The 8,467-nt window shown below is 25.1% G+C and overlaps 1 pseudogene; it reads left to right on the forward strand.

Annotated features, from left to right (window-relative positions):
• The first annotated feature begins 5,167 nt into the window (after nt 1-5,167).
• Nucleotides 5,168-7,248, forward strand: LOC112693702 (annotated as a pseudogene).
• Nucleotides 7,249-8,467: the final 1,219 nt, after the last annotated feature.

Raw genomic sequence — 8,467 nt, forward strand, 5'->3', positions numbered from 1 at the left:
GATTGCAGTTTGATTAATTTATACGATTAATTTTATATTCATTATCTACTAATAATGTTAGACTATAGCGGAAAGTTTATAAATGTCTATTATTTAGAGATACTCATATTAATAAAGATTTCACTGCCATGTGTACATTTATAATTTTTATTTTTATAAAACAGTACTCGAGATATTTGATAATTATTCTGGAAGACCTAAATTTTACCAAGTTGGACACATAAATGACAACTAAAAACATAGTGTTATTCCATTTATTATTCTCTAATAATCATAAATTATAGTGCCTTCTATAAAATTCAAATTATTAGTCCTTCCGCTTGTACATGTTAATCAAGTTATTAACATAAATATTAATAAGTAATTATGAACACAAAACTGTTTCTTCGTAGTATTATTAGAGAATTATTAATTGATTTACTGATTTTTCTTTGGCAAACAATTATGTTTTATCCACTGAATACTACTGTTATAATATTTTCCCTCTTGATATTTACATTTTCAATGAAAACATTTTTTTTCAAAAAATTGTTTTTATTATTTTTTTCTAAACTACATAAATATACATGCCTAAGCATACATATAAAAACAATATAAATTTATAAAAGCAATATGATTTCTGTGTTCCCCGCATATATATTTTATTTGTTTTTCAAATAAATTATTATTGCTAAAATGTTTTAGAAATATAATTTTGCTTTTAAATCAGAAAAAAAATGATAATTTTCAAGGAAAAAAATGTTGTTCTTTAATTCATACACTTTTAAACGATATATGTAGATAATGTCCAACGACTTTCCCTGCATAGATTTATCATAACGCTTTTCGTTCACTCTTTCTTGAGTAAAAAAAATCAGTTAATTTATAAATTATTAAACGCACCATATAATTAAAAAAATTTCCCAGTCCAGAATGTTTAATACTAAATCAAACGATGGAATATATAATATATATATAACATATTTACTCATTAGTCATTACATATATTATATATAATGACTAATGAGTGAGGAATATACATATACATGCAGACTTGTAATATATTTCGATACGTACAATTTTGATTTCAACAGTAACCGTTGAGTTATGGACCCATGTTAGTTCATGGGTAAATAATGGAATCTTAAAGTCGAAAATATTTACTCCTTTAAAAAATTAATTTTTTTTATAATTATATGAGCGATTTTAGTTTCAAACGGTATTGTGAACAATTGAAAATACAACAATGTTCATGAAAATTATTTAAAATCGATCGTTTGAATATTTCAAATTATATGAACCGTTAATTCAAAATAAAGAGTATTTGATTAAATTACTCTTAGTATCTTACAATGCGCTTAGGCGTAATCAATAGTTCCTTTTTAAATGAAATGTAACAAGTATGTGCATACCTCATCTATCTGGGTGGTCTGTATAACATTTATTTTTCTATAATATTATAATTCATTACTACTATGTAACACGTATGTACCATATATGCAAATACATTTTTTATAATTATTGACTGTTAATGAACTAAAAATGAATCAACAACAATGAAAATTATAATGAATAATGTTTTATAAAGTCAATCCAAATATGATTACAACTACCGTTAATTATTTTTGATAAAATAAATTTTTTAGTAGAAAATGTAGGTAAATATACGGTTTATAGTATAACATTGATCATTATTTTTACTTTCAAACATGGTATTATACCGTGCAATAATTTCTGAGAAAATGAATGAAGTATCGATCATAAATATTGAAAAGTTTTTTTAATATAATTTGAACTAAACTCATTAGACATGTAAAAGTTGTGATCAGTAAGGTTACTCATTTGCATATTTTTTTTGCTTTTTTGAACTAAATTATTGATTTTTCAAAAATTAATTTCAAAAATTGTACCAATAACGCCATACATCATACACACCTAACTTCCAGGTACAAAATAACACCGCATACCGCAGCTGGGTTGATATGACTTACTTAGTAAGGCGAAGTTATTAATTATTAGTATATAGATGTATACTTTTGAGATTTTTTTTTTTGCTAAAATTCCCGTAAAGAGTTTAGCGTCCGGATTATTATAAGTATTTAATTTAATATTTTATTCCCGAAATAACTAATAAATGTAACATTTTATAAAGGTAGACGTACGTGTTATGATTTAAAACCATTTAAAAATTTAACAATCACTGGCTATAGAAATAATTGCATATGGTTTTATCCATAATTTTTTTTCTCGCTCTTTTAGATACGTAATTAGACGATTATACTACTAATTTTACTAATTTTAAAAATTTCAGTTTATGTTATTTTATCATTACCCTGGTAAAAAATTACTGTTTTTATAAAATTATTAATAATTTATTATGGATCACATTAAATTGTTTATATGAACATTTTAAATAATAATAAAACATTAACATTATCAAATAATACCGTGCAATTTATTATAATTATTAATAGCTGGTTGACTTCACACACAACCAACCAATGCAAAAATTGATGTGATGCAATTAATTTTTCCATAGAAACTACAAATAAAATTATTTAATATGCTTGCCGTATGCTCAAACAATTAAACAAAAAGAAGTCTAGATAGATTTTTTCAAAAATGTATTATAGTTAAAATTCTTTGACTGAAAAAAAATGATTTCATTTTCAAACGTTTAATAAAAATAAAAATAAAATTGAAAATCATAAAATATTAACAATACTTTTTTTTTTTATGAAAAATATTTGTAAATCTTACCATAAATGTATAACCCTGGTGATAATATATATATATATATATGATGTATACTTTCTACAGTTTATACATAAAGTATCTGTATATTAGATTTTAAATTTAACTCTAAAAAAAAATATCTCTTGTTCATTATTCAAGAGTAGCAATAAAAAAGTGAAAAATAAATACAATTTATTATATTAAATAAATAATTACAACATTTTAATGAAATATCAAAATAATTTATATTATATGCATGTATAGTTATGTCTATATAAATTAATTTTAATAATTTTGTAAGAAGTATTTAGGTATTCATTTTTAATCATTTACATGCTGTATTATGAATTTGAATTAAATTTGACGCGTATATGATCTAAAAACTACAAATATAAATTGTTCGTAGAAAAGATTATTGGTACCGTATTCATAGACGTGTTTACGGGTGTGGCAGGGTGGACACCGGCCTCCCCAGCGACGTTCTTGGCCTCTTGACTTATAATGGTGAAATCATGGATATATATATATAGTATCTATATACATGGCTGAAACAGTAATAGAAGGTAATTTTAAGTAGAAGGTAAATTTAAATTTTAAATTTATTGTTAGTAATATTTTAATAAATTACTTGTTTAACCAATCTGATAAATAACTGTTTATTGTGTAATAACTGTAGTAAGATTTGTAGAGAAGGTTGATGTATAGTTAATTAATTATTTATAAAAAATAACTAAATAGCGCATTAGTTAATAGGCCTTATTTATTAGTTCATAGTTGTAATAGCATAGAAAAAAATTTTAAGATCAAGAAAATCTTTAATTTAGCGGGGTGAAAAAATTCTAGGTGATATATAATTTCCATACAACAAAAATAGGGCACACATTTAGATATAGATTATAGATAGCTGTAGTAAGTAAAAAATTTAAATTTTGTAACTGGTCTCCCCAGCCATGGAAGTTTGGACATGCCTATGACCGTATTAATATTTTTTTAGATGAAAATCTATATGTATCTATAAGTATGTATATGTAAGTATATATAGTATAAAGTACGTATGTACTTGTATATATGTATGTATATGCATCCTACTCGTATGTCTCATAATCGAGCTAAAAGATTTTTTTAATTTCATTATGACATTAAAGTAAACATTATATTAATAGACACAATTTTTCTTATATGATAGGTACTTGACATTCTTCATTCTTGACATTTTTCAGTTTTTCTAAATTTTAAATACTTTTTATTATGGTTTGAAGAAGCTAAAAATATTAAAAATTTAATCTAGCTTTTTTAAGGTTTTTATGGTTCTTCTACTTAATTTATCCACTTTATCCCTTTCATTCAGATTTTTTTTTTCCATGGCAACGGTACATTGGTTTGAAGTTTAAAAGACCAAAACAGCAATTTCACTTTAACCATCCCGTTTTTTTAACCGACCGTGGAGTTTCAACCGATCTAGTACTTTCGTCATTTATACTCATTGGTTATAATAATGATAAAATAATACGGTTTCGCCCTTTACGGCTAAAAACATTCATAATCAATATATTTGAAAGCAAAATCGGTGGGCAAATTATTCCATTAGTTGGACCAAAGGCTGATAATGTGATGGTGTAAAAGGGGGTTAAAGTCAGTCCAAGGTACTTGAGCAGGAGAAGGCAAGATTGTGATTTTTTTTTATAAGAAATTTACAATCTGTACTTAGGGAACAATAAGTAAATATGATACAAAAATAGATATATAAAGTATTGAAACAAATAAATAAATAGATATTAAATAAACAGTTAACAATAATTTATACATAGAAGGAACATGTCACGTTTGAGGAAAGCAGCCACCCATTAGTGACACTATAATTTGGTAGTATATATATCAATATATATAAAAATGGAGCCAAAAATGTGTAAAATTTCATCAATTGAGAACGGCTGGGCCGATTTGGCTCAAATTTTTTTTTAAATTGTTCGTAATTGCTAGGAGAAGGTTTTTACGAAAAATTTTTTTTGGAAAAGTGCTATTGTTTAGTAAATCATAGTTTAATTTAATAATTTTTGACTAGGTCGATAACTGCGCAATTGAAAATGAATTATTAAATGAAACTATTGAAAAACTATTAAAAACTATTTAACAACTATTAATTTTATTAAATGACAGGTATTGCATAAATATTAAACAACAAGATCCCGCAACAGGTACTAAAACAAACAAGAATGTTAGTTCGAAGGATTATTATGCATATCGGTTGATGATTAGACGCGATCAGAACAACGTTATTCTTTGATGTCGTGAGCTTTGTCAAATATTTATAGTCGACATGCATGTAAAGATAGAGAGCAAACGATTTCGATAATTGAGATTCAATCAAAAAATGAGAATTGAGAATGTTGTTTTCTGCAATACTCGGAAGCAAACGTTTAAGTAAAAGTTTTTCCAGAATTTTAGCAAAAAAATGGAAGTAGGCTTATGGGATGGAAAGAGAAAATTGAATCAGGTGGCTTATTAAGTTTGGGGACCAAAATAATAGTAGAAAATTTCCATAAAATTTGGAAGTAAGGGAGTCATAAACTGAGTTAAAAATATAGGAAAGATGAACAATTGCTTTTTAGGTAGACATCTAGCTACTTCAGCTATTATAAGGTGAAATCCTGGGAATTTCTTAGGGGTGCATTGATTTATGGCAAATTTAATATCATTTGTTTTAAAGTGTTTAACAAGACCATCTATAGAACGTGAAGGAAAATTTAAATAATTATTAACAGTATTAATAATGGTTTGTGAGAATATGTCTGGGTGAGGTTGGAAAATATCAGAAAGATGCGTTTTAAAAAGTTCAACTTTGTCGTGGTCAGAAATTACATAGCTGCCACCTGGATTTTTAATTGGTAGGTTAGCAGATTTAAATTTACAAATTTTTCTGGTCTCTCTCCAAAGACTACCATCTTTCGTAGAAAGATTAGAAAGAAAATTATCAAGGGACTCAGATTTATGTTTTGCCAACACTTTTTTGAGATGGTTGGCTAATTTATTATATTTTTGTTTATCAGACGGAAGACGCGTTCATTGATACAGAGCTCTAGCTTTGCTTATAGAAATTTTAGTGCTGGAAATAGTGGCAATTTTGAAGATAGCTTTTTAGTTGGTTTTAGAAATTGGAAAAAAGCATGTACTTTATATTTATGCTTTATTTATAATTTTTTAACTACAATTATTAATATAAGTATATTATAATTTATAGTTAAGTGTTTGTAGTGGATCTAAAGGTGGGAATAAAAGTAAACTCAATAAATTAGATGCACATGCTAAAAGTAATTTACATCTTACATGTATGGTTAAATGATCTGCATATCAGAAAACAAAAGAAACTGGTAGTGTTTATTCTAAATATCTTCTCAACATTTATTGATGGTTGAAAGTAATAAAAAATATATGAAAATGTTAGTTGATATTGTTTTATTTGTAAGTTGTCAAGGAATTGGTTTAAGGGGACACGACGAGAAAAAAGATTCATTAAATCAAGGTATTAAACTAACAACTAAAAAGTAATAACTAATAACTAATATTACTAATAGTCTTAAATGATCTTAAATGTAAAAATATCTAATTATGATAATTATTTGTAAAAAAATTAATATATTTTTAGGAAATTTTAAACAATTATGTAAATTGTTAGCAAAAAGTAATAAGGATTTTGGAAAAAAATTAATCTTAAAACCAATTATTCGTAATATAATTCAAGATGAACTTTTTAATATATGTGTAGATGTTGTGAAAGAAATAATTGTGAAAGATATTGAAGACGTTTAGGTATTTGGAATTATATATGATGAAGCAAGGTGAAATATAAATTATGTTTTATACATGGACTTCTTAATTGATTTTTATTAAATTAATCAATAGGTGTTACAAACAAGAACAAATGGCATTATGTGTAAGATATGTTAAAATTCTAGATGTTATTGAGAGATTTCTCGATTTTATAGATTGTTCTAAGAATCAAGATGCTGAAAGTTTACATCATTACATATTATGGTACCTAAAAAAGTGTAAACTTAGTTCTAAACCACAAATAGTTGCTCAGTCATATGACGGTACAAATTTTATGTGTGGGAAATTTAACGGACTACAAAATAAAATAAAAAATCAATATCCTTACGCTATTTATACCCACTGTATGGCTCATAAAATGAACCTCATTGTAATTGATATGTGTAAATATGTAAAGGTAATGAATATTTATATTCATCTTAGATCTTCATGATTTTATTTATTACTTATATTAATATTAGGAAACAAGACATGTGTTCAACACTTTAGAATTCCTGTACGTACATTTTTCTCATCCGTCAAAAAAATCAAAAATTAACTGAGATTTGAACTAAATTAGAAATAAAATATACAACAATGTTTAGACTTAGTGACACTAGATGGAATTGCTGTTATCGAAATATAGAGTCTGTTAATAACAGTTATAAAGCAATTATTCAAGCTTTAGAAGAAGAAATTGAAAATGAAGCAATTTGTATAATATAATCAATGGCGTAATTTGGAAATACATAAATGTATGAAGATTTAGATTATTTCAAAAAATAGTTCAGCTTTATTATGACAAGTTTATTGCTAGGTTGGTCTTGATCTGAATTACATTTTGACAAGCTGTTTTTTTGATCAGTTTCTTTAAATTTTTTTGAAAAAAAGAAATAAAAGCATTCGACTGCCTTTTCATTTTTAATTTAATAATTGAATATATAATTTAGTAATATATTAAATTTACATTATCGCACAATAGACACACATCCATAGTTAAAGAAAAAATAATATTATTTTATTACTCGTTTTATTATATATAATATAAATAATAATAGACATTGGTGTTGTACTATTGCTGATCGTTTACAGTCTTATAATATTTCAAAATAGTTAATACCAATGTTGCCAGTTATAATTTTTTTAAAAAGCTATGAGTACTATCACAAAAGGCCGGAAATCAGCTGAAAAAAAACGATTAATAACAAACATATTAACGCAAAAATAAAAATATTAATACTATTAAAATTGTTGGCAATTTCCATTTTTTTTCTTTAGTAAAGCTATTAATCTTTTTATCATATTTTACAAGATTAGAACATTAAATATAATAAATAAAGATATTAAATAATCATAATTCATAGTTTATTAAATTTTAATGTTCTGAGCAGTCCAACATTAAAACAACAAACAAGGAAATAAAATAATAAGTATTAAAAACAACAAAACAAAATTAATAGGTAATACTTAAAAAATGTTAAAATAGTGAATTAAAGTCTTTTGAATCACAAATCTACAATCGTGAAACGAACTAAGATATACTAGTCCGAGGTGTAAAGTGATAACTATTAACTAGATATGAATATAAATCCGATTCGTAGTTAACAACCACCACAGATAAATATAATTTGTTATGATAACAACCATAAATATGGTTTATCATATGGAGTGATAACGAAAACTCAGAGAAAAACTCATGATATCAATGTCGTTGTGTAATATTATACTTAAATACACAAACAATTAATTAAAATATATTATATATAACTTAAATCAGATTTAAGCTAGTTAAAAACAATTAATGGCTAGAAAAAAAGCTAGAAGCAAGATTGTGTATTTTTTCAGTCAGATTGAAATGAAAAAGGCCCGATTTAGCCTTAAAAAGGTCTGATTTTGATTTAAAAAGGCCAACATGGCATCACTGGTTAATACCTTATACCACTGA

Source organism: Sipha flava, unplaced genomic scaffold (genome assembly GCF_003268045.1).
Source record: "Sipha flava isolate LNK unplaced genomic scaffold, YSA_version1 89_pilon_pilon, whole genome shotgun sequence".
Classification (NCBI taxonomy): Eukaryota; Metazoa; Arthropoda; class Insecta; order Hemiptera; family Aphididae; genus Sipha; species Sipha flava.